The sequence below is a fragment of the Crinia signifera genome, chromosome 9, assembly GCF_055691185.1.
Source record: "Crinia signifera chromosome 9, ASM5569118v1, whole genome shotgun sequence".
NCBI lineage: Eukaryota > Metazoa > Chordata > Amphibia > Anura > Myobatrachidae > Crinia > Crinia signifera.
Window position 1 is genome coordinate 75,384,571 of NC_139225.1, and position 13,688 is coordinate 75,398,258.

Genomic DNA, 13,688 nt, shown 5'->3' on the forward strand with positions numbered 1-13,688 from the left:
TCAGGTTTCTATCCATCATTCATTAGCAGCGGCTGTCTGAATATTACAACCACCTAATAGTCAACATAAGGATTGATGTATCAAGCAGTGAAGTTGCCCATGGCATTGAGGTAGCTTTTAAGTATTAAATAGAGGCTGCTTGGTTGCTATAGTCAACTACTCCACTCTTCACTCTTTCATGCATCAACCCCAGAGTAACTGACGTGGAAGTCTGCTTTGGAAGTACTGTAGGAGCAGATCTAGATTTTTACATCTAGCATACAATGACCAAAATGTTAGATCTATTGGAGGATGGAGTAAAGTGACTCTTAGATGAGCAGGAAACCAGAGGATGTATTTCCGATGGCCTTTTGATGTAGTATTGGACTTATAATGTAACCGCAGGGAAGTAGCTTTATACTGTTCTGTCTGTTTTAACTTCACCACCAAGTTTATTTTTGGTAAGCAAATGATCCGCTAAACAACAGCAGTAAACCGATATTTGAATGCTGATCTTTAACAATTCCAAGTGATTGCATCTTAAGTGATAGTGTCGTTTCAAATACACCATGTTCCACAAATTGCTCTTCTGCATATCTCTTCATGGTATTATCTCTAAATCAGTCACATCCTTCATTCTCCATGTAACACTAAAGCATGTGGGGTTAGAATATTACTCTCACATACACTGATCTACCACAGGTTCCATCATTCACATAATTTGAAGTACACCCCATCAGGACTTAAGGTGCATACACACTGGGCTATATAAATGATCTTGCTCATTTTGGTCCTTCGGAGTGATGTACTAAATAATATTGCCCAGTGTATATGCTCCTATTGATGCACTCCTGCAGGTCGTTAATGACAGTAAGGGAGGTGGGGTTGGAATATTACTATTCAAATTATTCATATACACCGACCAACCACAGGTTCCATTACTCACATTTGCATAATTGAAAGTACATTTAATCAGGAGTTAAAGTGCATACACACTGCACGATATAATGAGTAGTACTAATTTTTGCCCTTCTGAGTGATACTGTTCATTATTTTGCCCAGTGTATATGCTCTGAATGATGCACGAGCCAGCTCAATCTGACACCATAGTCAGGGGCTGCATCTCCGGTGGGGGTCCTGGTGAACAACATTATGTATTTTTGTGCTGAATTGTTTGTCCCGCAGCACTGCTGATCTCATTAACTATATTGTTGGTGCTGTTAATCGCCTATTGTACACACACCTTTGCACACCTTTCTTTTTGCATGTAGTAGTTATCTATTGCCCATCTGGGCAACTCATACAATTGTTGAAGATTTTGTATCCAGACTCCCTCACTTTATATTGCTATTAAAAGTCCAAAATCTGCTGTTCATGCCTCCAATCTACTCTCTCTCAAATTATTTTGGCCTCTCCCACCTACTCATCAGGAGGGCCACGGTCTTCAGTCTAGTATTTACCAAACTATTCTCTGTTTATGAGCACTCCTTTTCCTCTCTCAGATAACATTACCTGTATGCTTTCCTCCATTACTGTTATGTTGTGGTCACCAAAGAGTAAATAGATACAAATTAACTTATATTATTGAATTTCATAAAAAATGCGAGTTTGTCCCACTTACTTGTTATGTGTGTTCTTGTATACTTTGCATTTTTATGAAATTCAAAAATAAGTTAATTTTTATGTGTGCAACACCCCGTGCCATTCTTATCTCCTTTTTGATACTTGACTAACTTTTACTTGTCCAGTGGTAGCACACCCCATTAAAATCCTTTAGTATTACAAACTAGGAGACAAAGAAACTAAAGGGGGCTGTATAGATTACTTATAAAGTAAACAATCGCATCAGATCTTGTGCAACTGTCTACACATTCCCCTCTTGTTTCCTCCATTACTTCAATGTCATTGAAGTCCTCCATTCCACCTCAAACCTAATTCATTTTCAAGAACTTTCCTCCTCTCTGCAGGAAATGCTATCACTACACCTGAGATGGCTGTATTACACAAGCCAGACAGGAGCCCTTGATGAAGTAGTTCCAGATACCATCACACTCTACGTAGGCCTAGATCCCAACCATGGCAGTCCTAAATTAAAGAGCTCTGCAAAAAGTTGAACATAAATGTCGGGAATCCCATAGTCCAATGTGCTTCCCATTTGTGACACTACAAATCTATACTTTTCTCTTGCTTCAACTCTACTACCTCTCCTCTTGATCAACCTCACAAATAAGTAAGGTTCTGTCTTATGTGCGCATCCCTTTAGTTAAAATCTTTAATCTCTCTACTGGTATTTTTCTTCAAACATGCAGTGATTACGCCCATTCTGGAAAAAAACAAAACACAATTCTGACTCTTTCAAACTACTGTCCCATCTCTCCATGCTCCATACAAGCTCCTTGAGCGACTACACTCACCATAACACGCTTTCTTAACTCACAACTTATTGGACCCACTTCAGTCAGGCTTTTGTTCCCAACACTCCAGAGTGGCCATGTCACTGAAAGCCTTTCTACTGTTTCATCTTGGATGTCCTCTCTCCACCTCAAACTGAATATTTTTTATAACAGTACCACTATATTTCCACCACGATCAGAACACGATCTTAGCCCACAATTTGCTGTTTGTGTCATCATTGAATCTGAACGGTCTTTTGTTCCCCACATTAATCAGTCTCAAAATTCTGATAAATGCATCTTCAAAATATGACCATACTTTACACAAGACACTACTAAAATGCTTATCCATGCTCTCATCATCTCCCGCATTGATTATTGCAATAGTCTCCCTACTGGTCTCTCGCAATACAGACTCTCACCACTACACTCTCATGAATGCAGGTGCACAGCTAATCTTCCTCACCATCATCTGTAAAACTGCTCTGTCAGTCCCTCCACTGGTAACCTGTTTTCTACCATATTAAAAATAAAGTACTTTCAGAAAAAGCCCTAAACCAAACTACATAAACATATCTTACACGCTTCTTACAAGATCTACGTCTCTCATCCACAGGCATTATTTGCTCCCATTCCTAAACGATGGACTTTATGACCGTAAGACTATCCTCTAGTCGCCAAACCTTCAAGTGTTGCCTGAAAACTTGCATCTTTAGACTTATCAATGTACAGGACCACCTTCATAAATCTTTCCTATCCAATTACATGCCCATTGTACAGTCCCCACATATCCTCACTTTATTTTCTCTCTAACTTTCCCACCCTCCTGATGCCTGGCCAGCATTGCTGGGTCACTGTATCCTACTGCTCCTCATGAACCTTTGCAAACCGGTGCACCGTTATGCAATAGATAACATCTACCCTTGTGTATCATGCCTATTTCCCTATAGATTGTAAGCGTTCAAGCAGGGCCTACCTACCATTTTGTTTGTAACTATCCAGTTTATTTTATCACTGTTTGCAATTGTAAAGTGCAACATCATTTGCTGCATTCTAGAATACCCTTTTATTATATACAGATGTGCTGGATAATAAAAGAATGGAAGGCCAGATAAACTTCCCTCCCATTTCTCTACCGTCCAATGGGATACTGGGATGTATACTATGGGGTAGAGATCCTCCGCATAGTATACAACCCAGTATCCCATATGGACTACGAGAAAAGGATTTACCGGTAGGTACCCAAAATCCTATTTTCTCTACCGTCCAATGGAATACTGGGTTGTATACTATGCGGAGGATCTCTACCCCATAGTATACATCCCAGTATCCCATATGGACTACGAGAAAAGTATTTACCGGTAGGTACCCAAAATCCTATTTTTTAAAAAATGTTTTTGTTTTTTTAGCCAAGACACTTTTTCTTCAAGTGGGATGTGTATGATTGTTTTTAACTCTTGTTGACTCTGCAACAGAGACCTAATGCACAGTATAGTATACATTGAAGTAAGTGCACAAGTTTAAGAAGGCAGAAAACAGTTGTCAATATGAAGTCTACAGTAGTTGTCCTACATAAAAAAAAAAAACTATTGAGAATCAGAAACTTAATCAGGCTTTATTGAATGTAATAGGGAAGCCCAGGGTGAAATAACCAGTTGGAAGATTGAGCTACATCTTCAGTCCTCCACATAGAAATGTGCCCATTATCAATACAGCATGATAATGACCAGCTGCCTAGATGGCCATATGGTCAGCCATACATCTTGGATGTAACATTTTATTGTTTTCTATGTATTGGGAAAGAGTGGGGCTGATCATTTTGTGTGCAGGCCCTTGTTACTCTGTTCAAAGCCTCTTCTTTTCTCAGTATAATCCCTTTAAAAATATTCGGTACTTGTGTAGTTTCACGGCGCCACTTCCGGGTGTACGCTCGCCACGAAATATGTCCAAAAAAGTAACTTAACTCCATGCCAACATGGATAGTTCATACCTCCACTATCCATGTTGGTATGGAGTTGATTTTAAATAGCGTAGCGAGCCCGCAGCGTGGGTGAGGGAAAGCGAGCCCCGCAAGGGGACTCAGACGCACGGCGCTGTGAAACTACACAAGTACCAAATATTCCGCCCCAGGCCCATGCAATGTTTAATCTGACTCCGAAAAAAGCATATTTTAAGCAAGCTAATACTTTCTCCAGGGAATGCCATCTTATCTCTGGCACCCAATTTTGGCAAGAGAAAGATTTCTGGACCTAAGTTGTTGAGCAAGAGGAGATAATACTCCCCTCTTCAGACTTCCAGGTGCTGGAGGAATGGCCAACATCTATTTCAATGTGCCGAGGATTAAAGACTTCCAACTGTCTGTTAGGGACCATAGTATAGTTCCATGTTACTTGCAAGATTGTGTATTTAAAGTATTGACCAAAACCAAATTACATTTAAACACTTTCCACCCAGCAACTCTCCCCAGTGTTATGTAGAAGGGGGCATTTGTTTATTTTTACTTGCAGGGTTTGGTCATGTACCAGGATAAATGGTTTTGTACAAGGATTTATAAAGCGTCAATAGTTTATGCCGGTCCTCAGGGACCTCTAACAGTGCATATTCTACAGATCTAGATAACAAATTCACTTCAACTAGGAGATCTGGAAAACATTTACTGATGGTGACCCCTGAGACTGGAGTTTGGAGTCACTGGTATATGCAATTGTATGTTAACAATATACAGTATTGTTAGCCCTAATTCTAATTACAATCTGTGGTCCAGTCGGGATATCAATGACCATGTGTCTTACAAGCATGTGTAAAGATATAACAACTGCATGGCCTCTTGGACCAAACCTGCATTTACTTCTACTGCAGTACAGTGTTCCTATACTGTTTTACAATAATGACCAGCTGTGGCACTTTACCTGTTTGCCACATGTCTGTCTGGTTTTCACTTCCTCCCTGCCCTCCCGGTGATTGATGGGTGATTCCTGCCCTCCCGGTGATTGATGGGTGATTTCCCCAGAAGTGAGACTTAAGTCCCATGGGAGGTGCATATGGCTGCCACTGTTAGGTATAGAAAAGTTCTGTAGCCCATAGAAGCCAGATAGGGCTGCCAAAATAGCAGCTGAAAGGCTTCCTATGGGAAGAGTTCTTTGCTATTGCAGCACCTCCCTCTCAGACATCATTTATGGCTGTGATTAGCATGGGGTGCTTCCAATATGCAGTCCATGCCACTGCCATGCATTATTTGCAGCTGGCAATATTTTACTAGGGGGCTGCAGTCCTGCAAACTCATATGTACACCTTGCTAGGGACAATGACCGTTTAACATTTCTATGCTACTTTCGGTACTTATGAGTTATCCGGGCGCCCGATTTCTAAATCGGGTCGGATCGGGCGCATCGCATCGCATGCGACCATCGGATGCGATGCGATGCGATGACCCGATTTTTTCCATAGGAATTCAATGGGAAAAAGGGGTCCTTTTCATACCCCTACTATCCAAGTGGGCATGGAGTTGGATATAAACCTGTGGCGAGCGTAGCGAGCCACCGAGTCCGAAGCGTGGCGAGCGTAGCGAGCCCCGCGAGGGGACATAGAATACCGTCCCCTCGCGGGGCTCGCTTCGCTCGCCACGCTTCGGGCTCGGTGGCTCACTACGCTCGCCACAGGTTTATATCCAACTCCATGCCCACTTGGATAGTAGGGGTATGAAGAGGACCCCTTTTTCCCATTGAATTCCATGTTAAAATGGACTCTGTCCATTTTAACATTGATTCCTATGGAAAAATCGGGTCATCGCATCCGATGGTCGCATGCGATGCGATGCGATATCGCATCGCATCGCATCTGATTGTATGCCTTAACTTAAGGCATACAATCAAAAAATCGGGCGCCCAGATAACTCATAAGTACCCTACTTTCTGTTTAATTTACTGTTGGTCAGATCTATCCTTTTGATGAAAGTCTTACTCCATTATTGGCATCCTGGTATGTTCTCACTTAGGGATGAATGAATGGTTTATAGCAATGTAGTCTTTGGTAGCTGCCAGGCTCTCCTAGTTATAATGCGTTTTGTGTAACAACTGGAACTCCATAGCTGTTGAAATGATAAAAGAAAGGGCTGTTCAGAAAGATTCCTCTTCAGAGTATTTTTGGCTGTGAGAGCCTCTCATTGCTTTAGGCAATTCTTGCTGGGCATAACAAAAGGTACTATATCCGAGGAGCATGTCCTCCACATGCCAGTTGTGGGAACTGGAGACCTGAGAGGAGCTGCATAAGTCCACAAAGCAAATGTGTTTCCGCATGATCTGACCAGACATATGAAATGATTGCCTCTGCTATTAATGAGAGTTAAGGAATGAGTACATATATATTGGGAGATCTTTCTTTAGATTTTGAAGCGGAGATAGGCAGGAAAGTTACTTATCTATTTTAGTTAGCAAATTCTGTTGCGCTTTACAATTGTTGACGGTGATGGAACGAACTGGGACCTGCTGCAAGCTTACAATCTATAGGGTAATAGAAGGGAAAAATAAGGACAGGCACCAGTAATAGCAATTCCACCAAGTTGTAAGTCTAGAATATAAGCTATATAATAAGTGCCTTTGAGAGTTAAGTGGGCGGTACCTAAATTTGACAGGCTTGCCTGAAGGTGAGTTTTCAGGGAATGCTTGAAAGTTTGGAGGCTAGTGAAGAGATTTATTGTGCGTGGGAGGGCATTCAATAGGTTGGGGAAGTCTGATGAATAATACATTTCACTTGTCAAACTAACCTTTTTGGGGATCAATTGTAAATTATTACTAGAAGCAGTTTTTTTTCTCTATACAGAATGAAGACATGAGGACCTATCTGTGGCAAATACTGGTATCGAGCAGGATAAATGATGACTTGAGATTTGAGCATTATTTATTTATTAACAGTTTCTTATATAGCGCAGGATATTCCGTTGCGCTTATGCAATATATGTAAGCTGAGCTTTTTTCTGTTTCAACATCAAAACAATAGAATGTAAAGTGCTCCAGGAGAGAACCATGAATGAGTGAGATGGTGATTTGAAGAATAGCTGGAGATGAGAGAAATAGTTTAGGATATAATTCTTATTCAGTAAGGGTTGCAGTACAAAGACTTGTGTTTGGTCGAGATTGCATTCTTGTTCTAGCTTAGCCCTTTTTAAACTTTTGAGATCCGCTAAAGTCAAACAGGTGTAAGAACACATTTCTATCAGAAACCACAGCCAAACACACAAATAGAAATCAATACACCTTTTGAATCCACTCACAAGTACTGTATAGAACATGTGGATTCACTAAGAATTGTTTACAAACTAGGCCCAAAATAGAAGTTTAAAATGGACTACTTCAGCAGTAGCATGTTTGCATGTATGTATACTTTACTGTTTTAGCTATACCTTTCATAACTGTATAAACACAGTAAACTTAATATGTGTATATTTGTACCCATATTTATGTACTCCGTAGGTGTACCTATAAAACTTGTACTAAAATGGTGTAATACCTTTCAATTTGCTTAATATGCAAAAACCCAGCATAGAAAAATTACTCAAATTTAACCTGGTATTTTAAAATGTAGCCGCCTAAAGAAAATTAATGTATACAATTTTATTATTTTTTAACACCTATATTACATGTTTTAATGTTCAATTTTTAAACCCATTTCTATTCAGTGCCATTCCCTAGGTGCAAGCCTTCCATATCTGGGTGGTTATGAGTCATCCCTGGTGTATTGTCGGTTCCGATAGTGTGAGCCCCTAGGGGGGTGGCAGTAGCGCACGCAGGGGGGTTTCTGAGTACCCAGAAACCCCCCTAGGAATCTAAGGACCATATTCTGAAAGCTGAGGGTCCCCTCTTTCCATGGGTATAAGAATTTTAAAAATCGACCCTGGGAAACCAGAGATATCTGACTTCAAAGCAGTGGTCCCCATCCAAGCCTGTTAATTACTGTTCCCAGTCAGATATTTCAGGTTCTGTCTGACTTAGAGTTTTTCTGAGGGTATATTCCAAAATATATGGGACTCTCCCCCTTTGAGGGACACTAGGAACTTTTCTTTACTGTTCCCAGAACCAGAGATATCAGCCTTCCAGCAGCTGGTTACTGCTCCAGCTCCACACACCTGGTATGTAGTTTTATATCCTCGTTGGTAGATTGCTCTGCCTCCTGAACTCTGATCCCCTAGTCCCCAGTACCATTTGGTAGTTTTCTAGTTTTTAATTCCATTAAAAGCTAAGAAATCTATTTCCGGGAACTGGAGATATCTGCAGTCAAGCAAGCTGTCCTCCCACCAGAAAATTGTGAATAATAAGCCCACTCCACTATACACCCCTCCTCTGCATATTAAACATCCTCTACCACCCTGGAAGTTATGTATCAGGACCCCTTCATTCAGCCCAATGCCCCCTTCTCCCACCCAATCTCCCACCATCTGTGCAGTAAAGGGGTAATTAGTGGAAATTACTGATCCAGGCCCTACATGCTGAGCGGTCGATATAATACCCCCTACCACCCGCGGGACATCAAAGCTTCCGCTCATAGCACCCCCTACCCACTGGAAGATAGGTAGGGGCCCCTATGCCCAGGGGTCTACACTGCTGTTATGTGTGTGTATGTATGTATGTATATATATATATATATATATATATATATATATATATATATATATATATATTATTAATATACATTTGGTCTATCTATAATACTTTAACTGACCCGGCATTTACTGGGTCACCTTAGTGTCCATCTCCGTGCTTTGCTCCGCCCCTCTCTGGAAACCCCCTTCTGAAAATCCTGCGATTGCCCCTGGGTGGGGGAGTGCTTCCAGCTGTTGTGTTGGTGCTAACTTCTGGTTCTTGCATTTAGGTCTTGAAAAAATTTGTTTAGGATTTCTGGATCCTTGGGTAGGTATTTTCTTTTATTCCACCATTTTTACAAATGTTTCCTGGAACCTATTTCCATTATCCCAGCGGTTCTTAAACTGTGGGTCCTGACCCCAAAGTGGGTCCCGAGCTTCTCAGCATGGGGTCGCGACTCCACATTGCTGACCATCAGGCTGATGACTTTTCTAATCTGTCAGTGATTCAAGGAGTCTGTTGCATTGGGGCAGATGTATTAAGCCTTAATGAGATAAATGCAAGGGTGATAAAGAGAGATAAACGTCCAGCCAATCACCTGCTAACTGCCAAGTTACAGGCTGCTTTTGAAAAGTCAGTAAGGAGCTGATTGGCTGGACGTTTATCTCTCTCTATCACCCTTGCATTTATCTCTTGTTAAGGCTTAATACATCTGCCCCATTGTCTGTTATTTTAGACTCCTCCCATCATTTTGTGCCTCCACAATGCTGCCATGTATGTGCTGTCTGCTAACTACACATGTGATGTGGTGATTTTCTGCAGTAACTTGCTGGGGTCCTGTCATTATAGCAAAATAGTTTGAGGAATCATGCATTATCCTAACGATTGTTTTGTAGAAGCAGTTATTGGCTTCCACCATTCTTAGTAATGTGTTGTAGAAATTATTTACACCTCTAACTTATTTATTTAAAAGTGTTAAATGGATAGTGATAAACCACCAACCAATTGGATCATAGCTGTCATTATTCAAACCCAGCCTGTAAACATTACAGTTAGGAGCTGACTGACTAGTACCTGATCACTCTCCATTTTCACTTTTCAAGCTTGGTACAGCTGGCCCTTAGTGTGGAAAATTGGTGCATTTGGTTTTGAAGTTGCGTCAGCTGCTCAGTTTGGAAATGTAACACAGTTTGCCAAAAGACAATCTTTGGCTTGGTAGTCAGAGGACTGTTGTGGTTGTTGGTACGGTCTGGGGGGTTGTATTGTGTCTAACTGGATAGAGGTTTAGTGTAAAGGTCTCTTCTGCCTGTACAGGTTCCAAACTTGATGGTTGCACCACCTGTTCAGATTGATCTTTAAAAGTGTTAAGGTGTGTACACGCAGTATGATTTTGGCTAATGGCCAGTTTTGACTAAGCAATTTAGAAGCACTGGCGACTTTCAGTGGCGTAACTACAGCACCGCAGCCCCCGTGGTCGCGGGGAGGCGCTAGGTAAGTGTGGGCGCCGGGGGGGCTGCGGTGCTATTGTAATGCCCCATCCCCCGCAGCGTTAACTATATTCGCTCGCTCCCCTGGCTTCAATCTGATGCTATTGCGACGGGCTATCATAAAATGTCCGCCCCCATATAGCAGCCAGTTCTCTAAAACTGTCTGCTGTATGGGGGTGGCCATTTTGTGATGGTCCGTGTTTCATAGCATCAGAATGAAGCCATGATGGAAGCCAGGACCAGCGCAGCGAGTACAGGTAAATATGCGGGGGGGGGGGGGCATGGGCGTCCGGAGTGGTGGCGGGGGGGGGGTGTTTATTATCGGCGGGGGGGGCGCCGAAATGATAGTTGCGCCGCTGGCGGCTTTGTCTAACTAATTATCTAGTCAAAATTGCCTTGTCTGCACAGTCTATTTATACTAGGTGATTCTGACAGCAGAGAAAAATAAAATGTGCCAGCACTGGCTGAATCATTTACTAGACGGTCTACTTAAAACATTTGGTTTTATTTAATACTAAAAGAACAATTGTTGTAATTACAAAATATCACAATATACCTAATACAACATAATATGAAAAGTAATTAAATTAATAAAGCGTGAATCAATAAATTGAAGCTTTAAATGCTAAAAGGTACCAATTCCAACTGGATGCAAGCTTGCAAGATTATATTACCAGTCCATGGTTTGTAGATGTATGCTGATAGAATTTTCCCATGATGGTAGGTAGATTTGGAGGAGATGGAGGGAGAATGATCCCACGTAAGCAAACATGTCCCCTGTATCCTCCTATATCATGCAGATTGAATTGCCAGGGTTTCTGGAGACCTTGAGAACTGCAGCTTGATGGTACTGGTTAATTAGGGACAAAGCAGGTGTCCCGTATGCAAAGTCCAGTATTAGATGGTATATTCCCAGATATCAGCGAGTGGACAATAGTGTCAGTTGGGGGTGATTGGAAAAGGCTCAACGCGTTTCCCTGGATGTAGCACTCCGGCTTACTCAGGAACAAATGTGTACTCTTAGTTCCAAGTAGCTTAATATAAACCTCTCTAGTAATTAGCATATGAAACACACATGTGGATAAAGCTAAATTAATAAAATGAACCATCTTGTAAAACATTATTCATACTTATTAGAGAACTCTGGAGGCAGTCAAATATATCTATATATATATATATATATATATATATATATATATATATATATATATATATATTATCACAAATTAGGAATATTAATAGCATAGAACAAATAAATGTTTTACACACGTGTTATGAGGTCTGTAATATTATAAGAAGCAGTGGATCCCGATCACATGACCTGGAAGTGCGGCATTAGTGCAGATATATCTTTTAAAATTCAAGGTATAAATATATCTAAAGCTGAAATGACTAGCCAAGTTCAATACAACACCAAGGGGGATGGCCGATCACCCCGGCACAATCCTGATGGCGGACCACGACCCCCAGATTCCCGCAGCGTGTCTCCAGCATCATCTGTTGCTAAGAAACCGAAACACGGCTTCCGGATGTGTAATTATGCTGCGCCGAGCTAAATACCGGCGTCAGTGTCTAGCACTGTTAAGACCAGGGACGCATTAAGGAAGTAACCATGGCAATAAGTATGGCATTAGGTTGCTAAGGAGCTGGCGACTCATGTGATCGGATATCCAGGCTGTATGAAGCTTAATCTATAAAGCAAGTTTCTCACATAAAGATGGAGCCCCTCATTATTGGCCGGCTCTCGCCAGACTGTCCTGGCTGGCGAGAGCCTGTGAAGAGGGACTCCATTAAACTTGTGCACGCACGTCCCAGTCTCTCGGCGGCTGGGCGCCGGGACTCTGCCCGTCTCCGTTTCAGGGAGATGGACAGGGTTAGAGGGAAAGGGGGGGTCTGAGGCGGCAGAGACCTGGGGGGAGCTCCGTTGCCATGGGGCGTATGAGCGTCTCATGCACGCGTTCCCTCTGGCGGCAAAGACTAGATGGGCTACATCTGTATTCTTCAATTTGTAATATAATGTTAAACATTTCTACATATAATAAATACGCTTTTTAGGAAAGATTTCTTATTGTGAAGAGTATAAACATTTTTGAGTGAGATGCATTCATATAATGTAATGATCAAGAAAAGGTAGTACATACAATGAGTAATTCTATAGATTTTTATTAATGGTCTCAATACATATTTTATCATCCTTGATATCAAACAACATTACCATCTTAGATATTTTAGAGGAGGGAGGGAGGGAAAGGTCAAATAAATTATATACAATTCTAAATCATATAAGGGTTTAATGTAGGGGAAAAAATGGAGGAGTTTATATTAATTATGTACATAATATACCATTAAAATATAATTGACTAGAAAATCCTGCTATGAATTCTAAATATCAATCCAGTGCATTGAAGTCTAATCAGGAGGGAAGGAACAAAAAAATACTAATATATGACTCATCAGGTTTTAAACATATAGGTAGGAATTTGGGGTATATACAAAGAGTATGGCTTGTTTCAGTCTATCACGTTTAAATTCAACAAAAATTAGTGGGAGGGAGGAATGGAAAGAGAAAATCATTATAAACTGTTATAAATTATGAGAGGGTATGAATAGAGGGAAGAAAGAATGGTTGAAAAACTGGATTTCTATAGAGCTAAATTGGTGGTCATATGTACCAAGAGCGTCTGGACAAACCACCCCAAGGCTGACCGTCACAATGTGCAGCATAGGTGATTAAATCCATCCCTCTCAAGGACCACTATATGACCGAGTTCAGCTCCAGGGTTTCATTCAAACCATCCGGATGTAATGAGTTAAATTTTAAGGGTTCAGAATACCTCACGTTGACATAACTGATTATATTTATCACCTCCCCTTTGAGTTTGGGAAATCCTTTCTAGGCCTATAATAAATAGGCTCTTGGGATTGCTTTCATGGTGTTCTTTAAAATGACGATGTCCAACAAAACCTTTAATGATATTCCAGCGATGTTCCATTAAACGAACATGTAGTGCCCTCGTAGTTCGTCCTATATATGATGGGTCACATACACATCTTAATAAATAGATGACATTGTCAGAATCACAATTCATAAAGGAAGTAAGATTGGCCCTTATTCTGATCGGTGCGGATATATCCGCGTGCGTTCGGCCCGCCGATGTTTTGTGTCTGCGCATGTGCAGAGGCGTCTCTACGCATGTGCGAGCGGGGCGTACGGCCAAATCCCGCATGATATGTGAACACTCCGAACAGGGGGT